The sequence below is a fragment of the Halyomorpha halys genome, unplaced genomic scaffold, assembly GCF_000696795.3.
Source record: "Halyomorpha halys isolate HHAL.00 unplaced genomic scaffold, Hhal_1.1 Scaffold307.1, whole genome shotgun sequence".
NCBI lineage: Eukaryota > Metazoa > Arthropoda > Insecta > Hemiptera > Pentatomidae > Halyomorpha > Halyomorpha halys.
The window spans coordinates 398,546-414,767 of NW_027107991.1; the positions used below are offsets into that span (position 1 = coordinate 398,546).

The following is a 16,222-nucleotide window of genomic DNA, read 5'->3' on the forward strand; positions in this document are numbered from 1 at the left end:
AGACCTATCAGATACTGATATTAAAGACTACTTATCTTTAAATGTTCTATAGACCTATCAGATACTGATATTAAAGACTACTTATCTTTAAATTAACGTTTTAATCGTTAAGAGCCTTTTTTGAGTGAATCCTAAGAAAGTGTAAAAATTAATAAATACACTGGCACTGCTATAAAGTCGATTTTAACGAAAAAATTACTGTTACATCCTATACTTATAATTACCTTTCATATGTAATTTCAATTTTGTATGACTCATCACATTCTCTGAACACAACATTCAGATTTGGCCTGAAGAAATAAAACTTCGAAATCCTTATCCATCCAAATAATACAAGAGCCAAAAAAACAAAACAGTTTTTCACACCAATTTTTGATTACTTCAATGAAAATTATGTATAATTACTAGTCAAAATTGATGAGTCAGCCAAGTATAGGTAGGGTGAATAAACATTGGCGGCTGGTTTCAAAACATTAAAAAAATTAATTTTCTAGTCAAAGCTCTATATCTTTAAAAGTACTAAACCACTGGAAAATCTAAGAGAACATCATTTAAAGTAGAGTAAATTTGCTAAAACATGAGCCCTTATTAAGATAAAGCTATTTACGTTTAATAGTTCCCGAAATATAGGTTTTTAAATTACAACATTTCATAAAAAATCAGTAGTTAGTAAATTTATTCTGAGAAAATTATATCTCAAAAAACTATTTCACTTACAGATGTTTATTAGCACTCAAATGAAAGTTTGTTTAGTATTCTATATAGTAGTTAACGATGTGTATCTTCGTAGGAGTAGTAGTTTTCATGATATTCGATAAACTAAATTCACAAAGCGTTGATTTGTACTTGTTCAGACCTAAATTTTGATTAATAATATGATTAATAAAAAACATATCTCAGATACCATAGAACGTACAGATGTCTACTGGCACTCAAATTAAAGCTAGTTAAATTTACTATAAAGTAGTTTATAGAATTTATCTTCGTAGGAGTAGTAATTTTTATATTTTCCAAAATAAATTTTTAAAAATGTTAATTTCTAGTTATTCGGATAGATTTTTTGAAAATATCATAAAAACTACTCCTTCCAGCCGCCATTTTTTATTCCCCCTACCTATACTTGGCAGACTCATGAATTTTGACTAGTAATTATACTTAGTTTTCACCAAAGTATTCAAAAATTGGGGTGAAATAACTGCCTTTTTTTCACCCAGTCTCTTGTACTAAAACAAATTAGTTCTGAATCTGGGATCCTTAACAATTTCTGATAATCCTCTGAGGTATCTGAAAAAAGCTGGCCGCGGGGTATTCCAATTTAAAGCAATGATTAAAGTACCAATATTGGCTTGTTCCTTCCAAGATTATTATGGATCTGAAACATTTACAGTCACTTATTGTATTTTTTTTCAGTAGTAAATGAACAAATTAAAAAAATTAAGTTTTGTACGACTTTTTGTTTTTGAGGTAGGCTGTTCACACAGACTATTTTGCGAGACTTGGTTATTTAAACTTGGAGAGCCTCAAAACGTGTAGTCACGTGAAAAACTCAGATTTGAATTTTTTACGATTGTAATACTCACTCCTATCACATATTCCATATACATATAATTAAAATTAAAAAAAAGTTTAAAAATAACATTTCACTATTTTCAAAAAACAAACATCCCCAATCAAATTTAACTCTTTATAAACCGAATAGTTCCAATCGGACCAATATAAGAAAAGATATACAATATAAGAAATACATTTGTCTTTATCTTAACATGTCGTATAGAAGTGTTAGTCGCTCATTGACCTACTGATCACTGTATCTCAAAAACGAAAATAACTAAAAATCTGACATTATTAATGCTGGAAGGGGAAGAGAGAGGCGGTGATTAAACCCGTTCCTAGGACGGAATCTCCACTAGTAATATAATTAAAACCAGTACTGATACAACCTATAAATGGTCAGTGGTTCAGTACTTTGTAACTAAGTATTATTTCTTGACCAACAGTTATACAAGAATGTGATCACTCATCACAAATCACTCTTAACCCTTATTTGTCTTTTTTTCTAGTGGTCCCCTCTTCAATGAGGATGGACTTGTCCCAAGTTAGCCTCCTTGTACTATAGGCCAGGAAGAAAAAAAGGCAGTTATCTCATCCAATTGTTGAATACTTTAATGAAAACTATGTATAATTAATAGTCAAAATTGATGAGTCTGCTAAGTATATGTAGGGGGAATAAAAAATGGTGGCTGTTTTAAAACCTTAAAAAAACACTAATTTTTCATTCTATATCTTAAAACAACCAACAACACAAAAAAAAACCTAAGAGCGCATTATTTTAAGAAGAGTAAATTTGCTGAAATAATAGCCCTAAATGAGCTATTTACGTCCAATAGTTCTCGAGATAAAGTTTTTTAAAAAAAAAAATGTCTTAAAAACCTACTGCAAGATTAGTAGTTAATTTATTTTGAGAAATCTATATCTTAGGAACTATGTGACGTACAGGTGTCTATTACCACTCGAATTAAAGCTAATATAATGGACTATAAATAAGTTTATTACCTTACCTTCTTAGGAATAGTATTTTTCATGATATTTGCTAAAATAAATTGATTTATAGTTGTTTGTACAATAAATTTGATTTATGAAAAACTTCATTTCAAAAACCATTTCTTGTACAGATGTCTGCCAGCGCTCAAATTAAAGCTTGTTAAATTTACTATAAAATACTTTGTAGGACTAGTAGTTTTTATAATATTTGACAAAATAAACCCACAAAATGTTAATTTCTATTTTTTCTTATAAAATGTTGGATTTTTGAAAAAAATATGTCTCTAGATCTATAAGACGCACATATGTCTGCCAGCACTCAAAATAAAGGAAATTTAACTTACTATAAAGTAGTTTATGCCACTTTTCTTCGTAGGGGTAGTAGTTTTTATGATATTCACATATGAATATAAATTTGCCAAATAAAAAGTTGTCCCAATAAAAATCAATTTATATTTCCAAATTTCATGTAAACTATTACTCCTACGAAGATAAACATAATAAACAACTTTATAGCTCATTAAACTAGCTTTAATTTGAGTGCTAATAGAGATCTGTACATCAAATGGTTTTTGAGATATAGATTTATCTGGAGAACTGTTTAACGTAAATAACTCTTTTAGGGCTCATATTTTAGGAAATTTGCTCATCTTTAAATGACGTTCTCTTAGGTTTTCTTGTGTTGCTTCTACTTTTTAAGATATAGCTCCGAATGAAAAATTTAATTTTTTTATCGGTTTTAAACAGTCGCTATTTTTTAATGCCCCTACTCCAATTGTTGATATTATAAGTTGGGATTTAGGCAGCATTGATTATGTTGTGTAAAGTGGTGAAATCGAGCAGACTCGACTGCCAGACCGCAGTTCAATAGGTAATCCAGTTTATCTTGACAAGACACCCCGGAGCGGAATTAATGCCCCCTAACAAGACGTCTCCTCATGAATGGATGGGCCAATAATAGAAGATATAACATGTCAATTATAGAATGGGACATGGTGACAATTATCTGATAATAAATCATTTAGCTCGCTTGCTCCTATTACTTCACTGTCTCCCGCTTTGTCCGGCGTTCGATGTTTCGTTGAGGCAGCCTCTTCTTGCTATTATACTGGACTTAGTTCCTTACCAAGAGGAATTTATATTAGAATAGAAATTTATTAATTTTGAAATTCACATTTCTTTTCATAGTGAGAACCAAATAAGGGAAAGACACTTTTCTACTTTCACTTACATATACCTGGAATTTATAATACGAGAAAGTATTAAAATCATGGAAAATTTCAAACCGGAGTTTTTAACGGAAATATACATTTTGAGGTCCTCCGAGTTCAAATAACTATGTCTCCCAAAATTGTCTGTAATCAATAATCAGAAACTCAATACGAAGTTTTTTTTTTTAGAATTTTTTTATTTATTGATACATATTACAAACTGTTATAAGTTTGTGCAATGTGTAATTATAATAAATGATCCCATTCATACAAAAAAAATAAATAAAAAATATTACAAAATTGATATAGAAATAAATAAAATTTCCATTTCTTGAAAAAGTAAAGATAAAATAAAATAAGTAAAATTTTGAACTAATATAACAATAAAAATAAAACAAAATATAAGTACTGATCACTTTTACACTATTATGCACAATATTTACACTCTCGACCTGAGGATCCTAGAACCCACTCTATCCCAACGCATGAGGGGTAGAGCTGGGCTCTAGAGATCTGAGCACAGCCCTCCCCCCGAGTCTCTCAGAACAGCTTGTGTGAGTGAGCAGCCTACCTCAAATAAGAAAAGTTGTACGGAACTAAAATTACATATTTATATGCCTGGGATATTGCCGCAACTTTTTCGACAAAATCGACTTGCCGAAAGTGCCACATTATAAAAATTATTTTTCTCATTTTTAAGAGTTTCCCAAAAATTATACGATTTTTCATTAAAATCTGTAAATCAAGTGGTCTTTAATATCAGTTATATCATATCCTCATTGAAATAAATTTGCAGGACTTGAATACCGGTTTTAAAAAAAAATCTCTGAAGAACCTTTAATTTGGTTTATTTAAAATAATTTATTATTGTGCCTTGTTAATTTATACAGAATGTATAGATATGAACTATGAAAGAATTAGATATTAACTGAAGGAGAAATAGAGACAGTAGTTTAGAAACTGGAAAATTCTAAATAGCCGTGTAGTTTCGACCTCTCCTAATCATAATCATTTCCACGGTTTTGTTAAAATGTTGTGTTCTTGGTAGGGAAAAAGTTGGTATTCGTTATTCACACTTCCAGATATCCTAAAATACATTTGTTTTTATAGTAACAGATAAATAAAAAAAAATTATTTGAAATTTTCATCTTTTCACTTTCCCGGATGTTAAGTAAATTAGTGTCTGGTACCGCCAGATTTTTATTAAATAATTTCTCGTTTTTACCACTTTTAACATCAAGTATATTAATTAATAAATAAAATCTGTGTTAGGTTTGCAAATTAGTGCCAGTATAATATTGATTATTCTCTCTAACTCAAAATAAAATTAAAACTTTTTTTTTCAAATGTACCACTATGAAAGCGGAGCAGCGATATGTGGAAGAGGCAATCCATGGTTTTCAAACTTGATACTCTTTATCCTGATCATCTTTCATTCCATCTCAAGTCTCCAGGTTGCAGCCCACACGTAATACACTGACCTTTTATCTATCCGAACTATCCCTGATGGGTATACACTAGATGACACCGAACCGGTCTATATTAATACATTACACTGTCGTGATGGTTTACCTCGTGGGCTACCATTCCTTTGAGAAGTGGAGGGACAAAGGAGACTGGACGGAGACCGATGTCCTCGGACAAAAGAGAATCCAATCAGAGTGACTGGAAGCCATCTATCTGAGCCTCTACAGAAGACCGCCTTCTCCTCGTTAAATTTGTTAAAACCAACTCAACATGTAACTATTCATTTCTGTCACGAATGGAAAAGGGACCGTAGACGATCTTTTTAAATAGATTTTTTTAACCTGAAACCGTGGTGATTGCTCCACCTGCCAGTGGCTTCCTGTCTTGGGTGCTCAGTAAAAGGATGCCTAAGAGGTGATCTAAGACCATCCCTAACTTTTTTGGCCACGGTAACATTGTCGAGCTAAAAAAATAAATTAACAATCATCCTGAGAGTAGCTGTGTATGTAGAAAAATAAGAAAAAAATAGTGCAATGCAAATGATGAAATTTTTTTTGTAATGTTTTAAGAAAGGCATTCGTTTGCGCCAACCTTATTTTGGGAACTACTGTTCTAAGTTGGCGAAAAGTAAATATTTGGATTGGATTAGTTAAATTTGTTTATTATTTATATTATATATGCTTTATTATTTATAAATTTATTATTAAGCATATTATATATGCTTATTTATTTTCATTTTATTATTATTGATGACACAAGCCCCTTTTTGTAAACCATCGGCTTTATATAATCATGAGTATCGGTTTTATTTCTAAAATGTATAGCTTTGATGTACATTTAATCCATATATATTAAAGGGAATGGCTTAAATCTTTGTCCACAATAAACTTTTAAATTGTTGACTTATTTGCATGCTATTTTTTTTCGAAATGTTTCGTGTAGGTATGGGAAGATTTAAACCTACTGAATCCGATTTCTTTGTTAAAAAAAAAGTCATGAACAAAATTAAACATTTTTTGAGCGTAGATCGATTATTTTAAGGAACTGTCTAAATCTGGGATATACGCAAAGAAAATTACCCTAAATATTTTTTATAATAATCAAGTAATTATTCATTAAATGCATTCAGTTACATATTTTTCTTATTTCTTCACAAATAAAATATAATTCGGTAGATGATAACTGTGTCTTTTTTTATTCTGGATGTGCGTAATGCTTTTTTTATGACTTTTAATACCATTTTAATAACTGACAATTAAAACCCGTATTCCAAGTTCAAAGAATGACTAAATCCAGGATTTTGTCATGGACAATAATGCATTGCATATTCCTCTCTAGGAAAATTGAGGGATATGATTGTACATGTGCTAATTGGAATTATCGAGAACATCGTATATTAAAAAGTATTGTAATGACTAAAAATTGAGTGTAATAGTGATGGCAATTGACCCCAAATATGTAATAAAACAACCAACATTTATTTTTTAGTTTTATCAATTACTTTTTCAAAACTTATCATTTTGTAAATGTGTGTTCCTTTCCTGGTAAAGTGTTCCTCTATATAACTATTAGATATAAGTAGAGCCTTAAGCATTTTAGTAAATATTACCAATTAAGCTTATAAAACAAACAAAAAACATTCTGTAATGTTTCTTATCCCATATGTGGTTTTAATTTATGTTGCCAAATCATAGTAATAAAGTAAAAATAAATATTTAATTTTAATTAGATACAACCATTTTTTTCAAACTTTCAATATCGATTTATCAATAGCGAACCGTTTTTACGAAGGATTTTGGATTGAAAGGAATTCGATGGTCTAGTGTAGCTCAAAAGCTCAACCCTGAAAGTCCAGATAGGCCTTATAGTCAGACAAATGAGTATTTTTTAATCAGTTGTTGTTTAGGCCGTTTAATATTATTATTTATTATTTATATTAAATATTAAATTTATTATTTATTTTTAACATTTTGAGAAAGTACCACTTATGTGTATTCCAGTTTGAGAACCATTTATTTAGACTGTTCCACTCTTTATCTCAACTGAGATTTTGAAAGGGTGAATTGACTTCAGTACACCTATAGGGGTAGGTTAGAAGGGCGCTGGAACCTATGTCCTTTATAAACAGGGGGAGAGAGGCTCTGGAAGCTCCAAGCAAAGTGTAAATATACATGCAAGGTTGTGTTAAGGATTGGTAGGAAGGATATTTCTAGTTAGCAATTTTCTTTATGTGTACCCAAGAGAAATAGGAAAATATTTATGATCTACAGTAATTTATATGAATATCTACTTCAATATAATTCTTCGATTTTACTAAATAAAACCGGCTTGGTACGTGTACATTAAAAATTAACGCTGCCGATGAACTATGAAAAAATTAGGAATAATCAAGGAAGCATCACGGTACGTTACTACCGTACTACCACAAAAATTAAAGTGAAAACAAAAAACTTAATTTGACAATTTTATGTTTGGATATTTCAATATAAAACGAGATAACGTAAATTCATAAAGACTCAAATCACAGATACTCGTATTTTAAAAAAAGAAGTAGACTTATTGTAGTCTTAAAAAGATAGTGTAACTGGAAGTACGATTATTGACAAAGCCGAACTTGAATGGTTTCAGTGGGTACGAACTTCAGAATTACGATTTCAGGATCGATTGGTTGTTTATGACCTGCCCATTCTCCAAGTTTATTTTTTATTCTTTAATAAATAAATGAATCTATACTGCTAGAACCCATCAAGGGCCAGGGTGCAGTACTTTGTAAGCAAGTACGTTGCTGGACAATGAAAGGTTATCTGGTCAGAATCACACTCAACACCAGATTTTCCCCTAATTTAGGGTGCCTACATTATGAGTTTGAGTGAACCCAGGAGGGCTCCCGAATCCACAGAGTTGCCTCATGGCTACAGTACTGAGCTATCCGGCTCCCTTACTCTTCATATACATTTTTAAAATATTGTGTGTATAAATAATACAAAATTGTAAGTAATTTTTTTTAAAACATACTTCGGACAAATCCGTCGGACCCATGGTTTTTCGTCGTAAAGAGGTGACACTGTATGTAACATTATTTAGATTAACATCCCTCCCATATAATCTAATGATTGTATGTTGAGATGTAGATGAAAAAATGAAAAATTGCTTAAATTTGTTGACAAAATTTAAACAGAATGGGAAATTCCTAGACTATGTTGTTGCAGCATTATATACTGCACAATCAATAAAAATCTGTAACAATAATCCTGATGATTTTACTTTTATAAGGTTCTGAAAGTTTAGCTCATGATTGCATTATAAAATGAGGCATAGATGGTTGCGATGAGATTTGTCCAGAAGTTCATTAGTCTGAAGACAACGATGGTCTTGTTAGAAGAATGTTTTTATAGTCTCAAAGTTCTGCCTCCATTGCTTGGTAATTTGCATTTGAAGTATAATTGTTTTTTAGTAGGGTATCTTGTTAAGTTTTTTACAGACAATTTTTTCTTTATGTTAGTTGAGATAATCCTAGAATAAGTGAATTTTAGACGGGGATTAAAAATCATTTATACATTATAGAATGGAGTGAGTTCATCAGAATGTACTTTAAAGCAATCTAATATTTAATTGTTTTTCTTGATGGACTTACATTTGAACCAGATCTACAATGTACCGTCCAAATATTTCACATAACTAACAATGACAAGTGCGGAGGACAAACTCCACAAACTTTAATCACTTACTTTTCGACTGCACCCTGTACGGTCCTATAACGGTTAAATTTCATAAAAACCTGCATAACGCACGGAGGTACATGGTCACTTAAGCAATCTTTAATCTTCGGAAAATACAAAAAAGAGCTGTTGCACATCATCTCTAATATAGAGCTAGCCCAAATGTGATCATCGTATGTACCTCTTATATAATAAAAAATATTTAGCAATAAATAAATAAAAAAGTATAGTACTACAACACATTCTATTCTTAACTTCACGTTACATACATATAGTATGCGGTTTCGCATGGAGTATGAATATTTTTTTAAATAAACTCCTCCTGCATAGGGTTACTTGCAAGAGAAAAAAATGAGTATACAATGTTATCTCCTTATTCTGTAATTCTATTTAATCATTTTGTTTTTGTTCTTAGCCTTGATGAAGGCTTAAAATTCTGGCCGAAACGTTGGTACTAATAAATACATTTTTACTTATTTGTATTCTTCACTGATCACAACCCTTAACCCTCTTATATATAATCCACGGTTAACTATCAACTCATCATTATTAAAAATAGAACTTTTTCTCTTAAAAATAGTCAGTCACCCTATGCTATTATTTAATAATTATTTTTTAATTAAAATAAATATTGATGTGATTAGTATGACACACTACTTTTGCTCTAAACAGCTCCTATGTTGTATGTTTTAAATAAGTTAGTTTATGACTCTCAGAAATCGTATTTATTTGTTTGCACAATGATCTAAGTTATTTTTAGGTGTTGAAAATGAAACAAAATTGAAATATTTTTCTTTTTCGTACCCCTAAAAGAAGGAAAAAGGAAAATAGGTACATAATAATTTTATTTCCAAATTACTTTCAATCAATCCTCGTATTAGTATTCAAGGGGTTCTCCACACAGTGTTTGGATTTGGGAATTCATTACAATACTAGTGAGAATCTGGTCCTGCAAAGGGATTTAATCATCTCTCCTCTCTTCGTTCTAGAAATACATATGTTTTCAAGCATAGTTAGAGTTTTTATTTTTATTTTTTTACATGTTTGCAGCATAAGGAGAACCACCATTGATGATTTCAAACTTCATAGGAATTATTTTTTTGGAAATATAAATGACCAAAATTCAGTGCATGAATTGTTAGAGACACGTACAGCTTGGTTTTATTATATAGAAAATCTAGTCAAACTATCTGTTTCTCAAAATGAAAATAAAGTATTTGATGAGAAAGAAAAAAAAATGAAATAATAGCAATAAAAAAATGTAAGATAAAATAAAAAAAAAATAAAGTTTTTTAATTTGTGTACCAACAGAAGGAAAATCCTTGCCGACATATGTGACTTCATTTAGACATAAAGAAAAACACTGACTTAGCGATTCGCATTTTTTAATCATTGCGTATATTACTGTTAAAAGAATTTTCATAATTTTTTCCATAAAAACCATGGAAATCTGTTTTAGAAAAACAGAAAGTACAAATTTACCCAAAATGGATGCTAATGTAGTAATTTTTTTTATTTATAAGTTTGACGTACTAAACAAATGTAAAATGAATTTGTTAAAGTGATGTCTCAGTTAAACTGTCTTTCAAATTATGTTAAACATCTTCAATCAAACAAAGCCTCTTTTACTCAAAACAGATGGAGGCTCTGGTGGCGTGTAGATCCATGTTCTATCAGAATGAAAGTTGATCTGCAGTCTGATTTTTGAACTTTAGTGGAGTCTTTATAGTTGTATTTTTTTTAGCTATGTACTACACAAGAACAATGAGGAATATAACTGATAATAGACAGTTGCTTGAATAACAATGAAAACTAAAAAAACAAAACGAAATAAATAAAAATACCCATCGCACTGAGTAGATAAGCTTAGCGTATGTTTATTTCGAAATGACTTCATGCCAACACAATCATGGCGGCTTGGTTTTTTGCGAGGAAAAAATTAAATTAAATTGTAAATTTTAATGCTTAGTTTTACAAAATATATATATATTTTATAGAGAAAAAACTTTTCGGTCTAGTCCTGGTTAATTATAAATTTAATTTAACATAATTTTATTTTTTTTAACATGACGGAAATTTAGGGCTTTGGTGTCTGTTTTTAAACATTAATTAATTCGATCTCGACCTATGTTATAAGTATCTCTTGTTAAGTACTTTCTTAAAAAAAAAAAACACCAACTTTCCTCCATTTCTGTGAGTTCTCCAACAAGGGGAGCTGCAGCAGTCAAATAAAACTGCTACCAAACAATACCGATACAGGGAGAGCCAATACAAATACAGGTAGAGGTGGTGGGGGAAGGGTTATACAGACTAATTGAGCCATTGGCGGTCCGAAGATAGCCGAGCGAACGCGATCTCCGCCGACTCTCGCTGCTGGCTTCGCCTAGCCCAGTCGCTGCCAAACCTCCGTCAAGGCTGGATCAGTGTCCGTCTCTTTCGAGCTACAAGTCGCGTAATTTTATAAACAGTCGCCAAAAATTCATTGTTAAAATATAATAAGTTCTAACCTATCGGTCTGTTCATTGTCTCAGTGGTTTATAGTTTTGGATAATTCCGTCTCAAGGTATTCATTGAAAATAATTTTTTTTTTAAAACTGTTTTATGGTAAATTATTTATACTATTAATTAGAATAATTATTAATGATAATCTAATAGTATAGGGCCCTCATAATATATTTTTTTATGATTTCTTAAAAATAAAAATTATTTGTAATACAAGACGGAAAATTGTTTTATAAATTTTATTAATAAAATAACATTTAACCAAATTTCTTGTGAAAATATTGCTTAGGGTCTATTATCTCTATTTCTTGAAGGTATTTTTATGTTATAAAGTTAATTTATACAAATAAATTGTAACCTATGGAAAATAAAAATACTCCTTCAAACGATTACTGTATTCATTTTTTTTCTAGATGAATAAACAGTTACCAGATATATTTAAATGCTGAAAGTTTAATATATTATATGATTATCTTCCTTCTACAAATAAATGTAATTCTTCTTTTTCCGGGTTTGTTTTAAGTTAAAGTTACTTTCTAAAAATCTTGAGCTATCGAGATATTTAATTTTATTATTATTAATGATGTGGATATTTCAATTATATTTTCGCCGCGGTTGAAATATATATATATAAAAGAACAAAATTTTAAGTTTCTGATATGAAGACAGTTCAAGCTGTGAAAACGTCTTTCCTTCCATTGCAAAGTATTTTAACAGCACTTATCCCAACATATTGTTTTTTTAATTGAGAATTTGGACAATTGTGTGAAAAAAAAATATTTCTTCGATAAATCCTTTAGTTTAGTCTTACCGACTTTCTGTGCCTGTAGTTTTAAGTATCATTTATTGAAACGAAAAATCATTTGATTACTGTCGGTTTCACTTGGATTAGTAGATCTCCAATTAGTTGATCCAGTACAACTTTGAGGTTATATATCTTAATTAATAAAATAAACCACTCAGTCATTAATTTGATTAAATTAATTGAATAATTATTAGCTTCTCTCTCAGCTGCATTTTTTTGATTTTCTCTGAAGGAAATAAAAAGATTCAGCTCATTATCAAAAAATATAAATTATTACTATATATATTTTGTAGAGTGGTTAATTAATAAGTGATTTTATAGATAATTTATTATAAAAATGAATTAGTGTATTAAATATCAAATATGTTAAAGCGTATTTAATTTGCGTAACATTTTGAGAATTACTTGATTTTAAATAAAAATCTAATCGAGCAGAGTTTATAAATTCTACATTTTTTGAATTAGGGTTTAAAGATGTTTTCGGTTTATTATATTCTTATATTTCCAGTTTTCGATGACTCCAAGTATGTTTCTCACCGCCGATGATTCGAGTTTCCCGAAGCGAAACAAAATTCAATTTGAAGTACGGAATGAACAGTAAATTTATTCTTTATTACCACCTGACATATTATAATAAATATTTTTAAAAAAAACCAATCACTTTATACTGCGTGATGACATAAATTTCAGTTTGATATAAATATTGTAAAATGTAATTTGGCTGTTTTTTTGGATTCCCTGGCTTTTTATAACCATTTATAAATATATTATGTATCACTGTAATGTTCATTTTTATTCATTGGCTTCTCTCAGAGCTGTTTTTAAAATTATATTATTTATTTCAATATTTTAAAAATTCTGTAAATATGTTTCATAATTAAAAATTATGTATTAGTCACTGGGCATAACGCCTTCAATCGATTTATTTTATGAATGGCACATTAAATCTTAATACTGTACTTGTACTTGCTTCTCATCTGTTTTGATCGAAGTTTTTATTATGCCATTTTATAATACTTTTATTGTTTATGTTATAAGAAATAAAAATAGTATGGCTTCAATTATATCAAAGTTATTACGAAATTATTTTTATATGGTTATAATAATTTTTTCCCTATTAAATACGGCTTTCATTATAAATTTACTTTGTTCCATATTTGTTTGGTAAAAGAGATTTAAGGCAATGTCTGCGCTGAAAATACGCTCTATAGATCATCCACAATTAAGTTTGATTTTGAGTTCTGCAAATAAATTATTTTAAATTAGAAAAATGTATTTCTATTTGTCCGAATATTTTCTGCACCTTCAAGTAATTGAGATTATATAATTTTTCTTATTAATGTCCTATATAACCACGATCGGATTTGATAATTGATAACATAGACGCTTGTGGCATCTGAACTGCTTAGAGGTAAATTTTTTTATAATTACTTCAATTTCCTTACGTTCAACTTAACTTTATCATTACTTATAGCAGTTGTTGAAAATTGTTCAATAATTTCAATTTCGATTTGTTTCATTGCCAAATTAAAATCCTCAATCCATATTTATTGTATATATTTATATTTTTATGATTTAACTATTTAAGCGTAAGAATATTTCGCAAGTATTTGAGGACGGATTGAGCCCGTGAAATAATTAGTGTTGTCAATTTTTCTATTCCTTTGATTTCTATTAAAAGTTCAAGACCACTTCATTATTTAAAAAAATATAAATGATTTATCAGGATTAATTAGACCGCGGAAAAAACATTAAATTACAATATATGTTAATATAATACATACTATAATTTTTGTCTTATTGCCAAAATCATATAATTATCTACAGGTTTTAAGGTTAGCAGAAAAATAAAAATCAGATTTTTTAATAAATAAATATATGTTTTTAATCGATGGACGTGATCTGATGAAAATTTATTGGATGATTATGAAAACCATTTATTGACATAAATGGAACTTACTAGTTTAAATAAAACTTTGATTAAAGTTTTCAATTAGTATTCATTTGTATGTCTGGAAATTTTATTAGGATTTTGATTAGGATATAAAAGCATAGTGTTTTTAAAATAAAAATAGTCAATAAAATAATAATAATTAGTAATATGTTAGGAAAATCGTTCGTAATGTCCGTATTAGGATCGCCAATTTTTTAAAAACTGTCGTTCGAAAAGGTTACCAGTTGAAGAACCGATTTGGCCTGTCGTAATAAATGTTTAATCTGTATTTGTAAAATCAGGTTTCAATAAAAAATCTATGTGTTTATGTACCTTGAAGTTAAAGCATAATTATATTTAATGTCAATTTATTCAGTGGTTAATCACACTTATAAATTGGTCTCTTAAAATAACGGACTATCATTATTTTAACTTTTATTGGATCCATTTAATACATACCTGAAGGGACTGAAACAAAAACAAATAAAAAGAAAAAAAGCTTCGGCCTGGAAGTTTCGGGCAATAAATTTCTCGCTAATCTATATCGCACGGTGTTGTTTTATCGCTGCGATCGGCACTGGATAAATTAATGTAGTTCCCTGATAAAGGGATAATATATCGGGTTAAATTTATTTTCAAGTGCTCTCGTGTAATTGTTTAATTTTGTTTTATCTTTTCGAAAATGCAGTGTGACAGTGTTTAAAGTATATTTTGCCTGCCTGTAATAATTACAATCCAACTTTCGAAGTAATTTAATTTAAGTTTATCCTAATTTTAATAAGAATAATTTTAGAGTTACATAATTGAATTAATTTTTTTTTCTCAATTGCAACTGTACCAAAAGATTGACGTGATAATATTATTTAAAATTTGTTTTAATTTTCTTGAAATCTAAATTAAAGTTTGACCCAGCCCTTATAAAGAAGGAGCTCTGGGAGTATTTTAATTTTTTAAAGTTAATTAGAAGCTGAATATTTTTTTCATTTTCTAGGTTCAGCATCTTCCTAGGATCTCTTTCTAATTAAATTGAAATTCTTTCTACTCAGTCTTGAACCCCTTCTTATCTATGTAATTAATTAAGTTTACAGGTTAAATTGTTTTGTTTTTTCAATTATAAATAAATGTAATGAAAAAAAAAATTAAAAAATGACCAATCCATTCTTTTAATGTCTATTCACCGTCTTAAATTTGTAACAATAAATGTAATATTAGGGATAAATATATTATCCTTTACAATCAATGAAGTAAAGAATAAATGTACATATCTTCATTCTTCAATATCACCCTTTATTAATTTCTTCTATGGTGTTTCAGAAAATGTTTACTTTTATATTTTCAAACAGGATATTAAACATATTTGAATAAATTAAGAGATATTGCTAGACTGCAATTATAATTAACATTATTGTATTGATTAAAATGTCTGAATTATGAGCATATATCATTTGACGAAAAATATTTTTGGTGGCTTATGTAGTAAACATCAATTAGAATTAATATACAATTTTAATGTATCTACAATAGGTAGCTATGTAATTTATTAAACTTTTACTCGTTAAACATTACAATACTTTAGTCACAATTAAATTATTTATCATAAAATAATGAAATGAACTGTATCAGTTTATTATGTTCATGATTTTTTCCTATTCTTTTATAATTAATCATTTTTAAAAAAATTGAAGTTAAATTTTTATTATTTGCTAGAATGTTTTCATAAAATTATTTTCTTTTTTATCCTATATATTATTTTAAAACTCATTACCTTCTTAATTTATCCCACCTCTTTGATATTGACTGACCCCTTCCTATTGTAAAGTATTTTCTTAAATCCGTTTTTATTTAAACAAACTGTCTTTTATCCATTATCCAGATAATCTTTTTTGAATGCTATTTGGTTATAAATAATTAAGTATCTGCTTGGGATGAAAACTTGTTTAAAAAAAAATGTCCTGATATAAAAATATGTATGAGTTTTGTTCTTTGTTATTTTATTCCGTCAGTCTGCTGGTGTACCTCAGGGTAGTATCCTTGGTCCTATCCT

General features: G+C 28.9%; 1 protein-coding gene across 3 annotated transcripts in view; it reads left to right on the plus strand.

The window, feature by feature from the left end:
* robo1 (roundabout 1) overlaps nt 1–16,222 on the plus strand; it is a 934,487-nt gene that overhangs the window by 1,264 nt on the left and 917,001 nt on the right. Inside the window, exon 1 of one of the 3 annotated variants that reach the window (XM_067046357.1) lies at nt 11,348–11,542. The exons of 1 other annotated variant lie outside the window; for it this stretch is intronic. The gene's annotated coding sequence lies outside the window, so the exon portion shown is untranslated. Of the gene's footprint in view, nt 1–11,347; nt 11,543–16,222 lie in introns of those variants that run through there. One more of the 3 variants, XM_014421229.2, reaches the window with a different exon arrangement.